The sequence below is a fragment of the Cynara cardunculus genome (assembly GCF_001531365.2).
Source record: "Cynara cardunculus var. scolymus isolate 2C chromosome LG 12, CcrdV1, whole genome shotgun sequence".
Lineage (NCBI taxonomy): Eukaryota > Viridiplantae > Streptophyta > Magnoliopsida > Asterales > Asteraceae > Cynara > Cynara cardunculus.
Window position 1 is genome coordinate 28,753,437 of NC_037539.1, and position 4,443 is coordinate 28,757,879.

At 41.5% G+C, this 4,443-nt stretch overlaps 1 pseudogene; it reads right to left on the reverse strand.

Annotated features, from left to right (window-relative positions):
- Positions 1–231: 231 nt before the first annotated feature.
- The window catches only part of LOC112523817, a 21,193-nt pseudogene continuing 16,981 nt past the window's right edge, over positions 232–4,443 (reverse strand).

Genomic DNA, 4,443 nt, shown 5'->3' on the forward strand with positions numbered 1-4,443 from the left:
TGAMTAGATCCTADTAAAATATAATTCTAAATATAGGATCTATAATAAGGTGCTAACCTGAAGCTTCGAAATGACAGGATGTCACAGTCTCCCCATGCCAGAAAAATTTCGTCCCGAAATTTATTCGTCAAATCCAGATCATGACTCATTTGAGAACAAGTGGGGATACTTGCTTTTCATGAAATTTTCTCTTTCCCACATGTACTCCGGTCCATGCCTCGAAGTCCAATGAACTTTTACAATTGGGATTTTGCTACGCCTCAATTGCTTGACTTTATGGTTGAGGATTTCGATCGGCTCTTCAATGAAGCGTAACCGTTCGTTAATTTGAATGTCTTTCATAGGTAGAACCAATAATTCGTCGGCTAAACATTTCTTAAGGTTTGATACGTGAAATGTATCATGGATGGCACTAAGCTCTGGGGGCAAGCTTAGTTTGTTTGCAACTGGTCCTATTCTTTCGAGTATTTCAAATGGACCAACATACCTTGGGCTAAGTTTTTCTTTCTATCTGAAACGCACCACTCCTTTCCATGGAGATACTTTTAAAAGGACTTTATCACTCACTTAAAATTCCAATGGTTTCCTTCGGTTATCAGCGTAGCTCTTCTGACGATCTCTTGCAGCTTTAAGTCTTTCTTGGATGATCGAGATTTTGTCGGTTGTTTCCTGGATAAAGTCAGGCCTAGTCAACTGTCTGTCACCAATTTCCAACCAGCTGAGTGGGGATCTACATTTACGCCCATACAAGGCTTCGTATGGTGCGCACTGGATACTGGTGTGATAGCCATTGTTGTAAGAAAATTCAACCAATGGTAGATGAGTATCCCAACTGCCTCCAAAGTCTATCACACAGGCTCGTAACATATCCTCTAGTGTTTGGATAGTCCTTTCCGTTTGCCCATCCGTTTGAGGATGATAGGAAGTGCTTAAGTCCAACCTCGTGCCTAGTACCTTTTGAACTGATCGCCACAATCGTGAAGTAAAACAACTATCTCTGTCTGAGATGATAGAAATAGGTACTCCATGACGCGATACGATTTCATTGATATATAACTATGCAAGCCTTTCCGTACTAAAGTCTTTTTGAACAGGTAAAAAGTGCGCGGATTTCGCAAGTCGATCCACTATGATCCAAATTGAGTCATGTCCTCTCCTAGTTCTAGGTAACTTTGTAACAAAATCCAGTGATATCTGATCCCACTTCCATTGGGGAATCTCTGGTTGCTGAAGAAGACCAGACGGTTTCTGATGTTCAGCTTTTACCCTTGCGCAGGTTAAGCACCGGCTTACGTACAAAGCAACGTCCTTCTTCATTCCTGGCCACCAGTACTATTCTCTTAGCTCTTTGTACATCTTATCGGTTTCTGGGTGAATTGAGTATCTTGAGCGATGTGCTTCCTCCAAAAATGTTGACTGGAGGCTGTCGTCCTTTGGTATCCAAACTCTATTTTTGAAGTAACGCACCCCATCTGCTCGAGTTTCGAATTCCTTCTCTAGGTGGTGCAGGGTCTCGTTCTTCAGATTCTCCGATTTCATTGCCTCTTCTTGAGCTTCAAGAATTTGCGTTTTTAGGTTCGTTTGAACCAACATCCCCATGGCTTGTACCCTTGATGGTTTCACCCTTTCTTTCCGGTTTAAGGCGTCTGCTACCATGTTAGCTTTTCCCGGGTGGTACTTTATTTCACAATCATAGTCATTGAGAAGTTCGACCCATCTCCGTTGCCTCATGTTCAACATCTTTTGATGTAGGATATGTTGAAGACTTTTGTGATAAGTGAAGATGGTGCATTTGGTGCCGTAAAGATAGTGCCTCCAAATCTTAAGTGCAAATACTACTACCCCCAATTCAAGGTCATGAGTAGTATAATTCTTCTTGTGTACTTTGAGTTTCCTTGAGGCATATGCAATGACCTTATCTTTTTGCATTAGCACGCATCCTAAGCCTTGATGCGATGCATCACAATAGACCACAAAGTTTTCCGAGCCCTCTGGTAGGGATAAGATAGGTGCATTGCATAGCCTCTGCTTAAGAGTCTCAAACGCTCCTTCCTGTTTCTCTCCCTAAACAAACTTCTTGTCTTTCTGGGTTAAAGCTGTGAGTGGTTGTGCAATTTTTGAAAAGTTCACAATGAATCGCCGATAATAGCCTGTCAAGCCAAGGAATTGACGAATTTTCGTCGGGGTTCTTGGGGCTTCCCATTTCTTAATGGCCTCAATCTTGGCAGGATCTACCTGAATCCCTTTTTCATTAACCACATGACCAGGAAATTGTACTTCACGAATCCAGAATTCACATTTGGAGAACTTTGTGTACAATTTCTGGTTCCGAAGTAGTTCTAATATCATCCTCAGATGTTGCTCATGGTCCTCCTTGCTTTATGAATAAATCAGTATATCGTCTATGAAAACGATTACAAATTTATCCAAGTATGGTCTGCAGACTCTATTCATTAGATCTATAAAGACTGTCGGTGCATTGGTTAGCCCGAATGGCATAACCAGAAACTCATAATGACCATATCGGGTTCTGAATGTTGTTTTGGGAGTGTCCTCTTCCCTAATTCTCACTTGATGGTATCCAGATCGTAGATCAATTTTGGAAAAGTATACCGCACCTTGGAGTTGATCAAACAGATCATCGATTCTAGGAAGAGGATATCTATTCTTGATGGTCAACTTATTAAGTTCCCTATAATCAATGCACATTCGCATTGACCCATCTTTCTTTTAACGAATAGAACCGGTGCACCCCATGGTGAGAAACTTGGCCTTATAAATCCTTTATCTAACAACTCCTAGAGTTGATTTGACATTTCTTGCATTTCTGATGGTGCCAAACGATATGGTGCCTTTGCCACTGGGGCAGCTCCAGGGATTAAGTCGATACCGAATTCGACTTGTCTTGGCGGGGGTAATCCTGGTAAATCCTCGGGAAATACATCAGGAAACTCCCGAACTATAGGGAAACCGTCAATACCTTTTTCTTTGACTTTCCTATCAATAACATGTGCCAAAAATGCAACGTAATTCTTCTTCAAGTACCTCCGCATCTTCATGCAGAATACTATCTTAATTTTTCGATCTGACACATCTCCTCGAATCACAATTGGGTCATTTCCTTCTTGAGGAATTTGGATAACCTTTTCCGAACAGACAATTTTAGCTTGATTTCTAGATAGCCAATCCATGCCTATGACTATGTCAAAACTTCCTAGTTCAATCGGAATAAGGTCTATGCTAAAATCCTTATTGGCTAAACTTAGAGTGCAATCCATGATTATGTCTCTAGCCTTAATTTCTTGGCCATTRGYARACTCAATTACGTAAACTTCTTCCAACCTTTGGGGCTTTAAGTTAATCCTCGGCTTAAAATCTAGTGATACAAAACTTTTATCTGCCCCTGAATCAAATAAAATCGACGCAAATTCATTATTCAAGAGAAACGTACCTGAAACCACATTGGGATCATACATAGCTTCTTTGGTTCCAATCTCAAATGCTCTGCCCCGTGCCCGACTTTCTGGGTTTCCTTGACTGGCTGGTCGGGCTTGGTTTGCATTTGCTCCTTGTTTTCTCTTTGGGCATACATTCCTCATATGATCTGGGCTCCCACAATCGAAACATAATCGTCTTCGGCAATCCTTTGTTGTATGACCCCCTAGGTGGCATCTTTGACAAATGATGCAATTCCCCCAGTGCGGATATTTGCATCTATTGCACTTAGTCTTGCCTCCTTGATTAACCACCTGAGTCTGTACCCCAAAATTTCCTACCACTCTTCTATTCTTGTCAAATTTTCTCCCAGATCTTCGATCCCCATGCTCCTCCATTTTTCTCTTTCCCTTGGCTAATTCTCTGAATCGAATTGCATTATTTGTGAGCTTGGTGGCAATATCTATTGCCTCCTTAAGGGTTTTTGGGTTGGCCGAGGTGATGTTTCCTCGGATTTCTGAAGACAATCCCCAAATACACCTCTCAATGCGGACTTCCTCCGGGGTCACTAGATGTGGTACTAGATTCGATAACTCGTGGAATCGGGCCGTATAAGCAGCTATATTTTCCCCTTTCATTTCATGATTCCATAACTCCATTTCTAACTTTTGGAGTTCACTTCTTGGGCAGTATTCATACTTTAATAGTTTCTTAAATTCTTCCCAAGAAAGCTGGTTAGCCACTTCCCGACCCCTAGTTTGTACCAATGTATTCCACCAGGTAAGTGCCCTTCCTTGTAACAAACATGCCGCATATTCTACTTTATTCCCTTCAGTACATTTATTAATGTGAAGAACAGATTCCATGCTCTTGAGCCATGATAGTAATCCTACTGCTCCTTCGGTTCCATAGAATTCTTTAGGGTTGCAAGATCTAAAAGATTTATAAGTGCATTCCCTAGCCGCCCTCGGCTCTGGATTGTTTGGTTGATTAGCATTCAGGCCAACA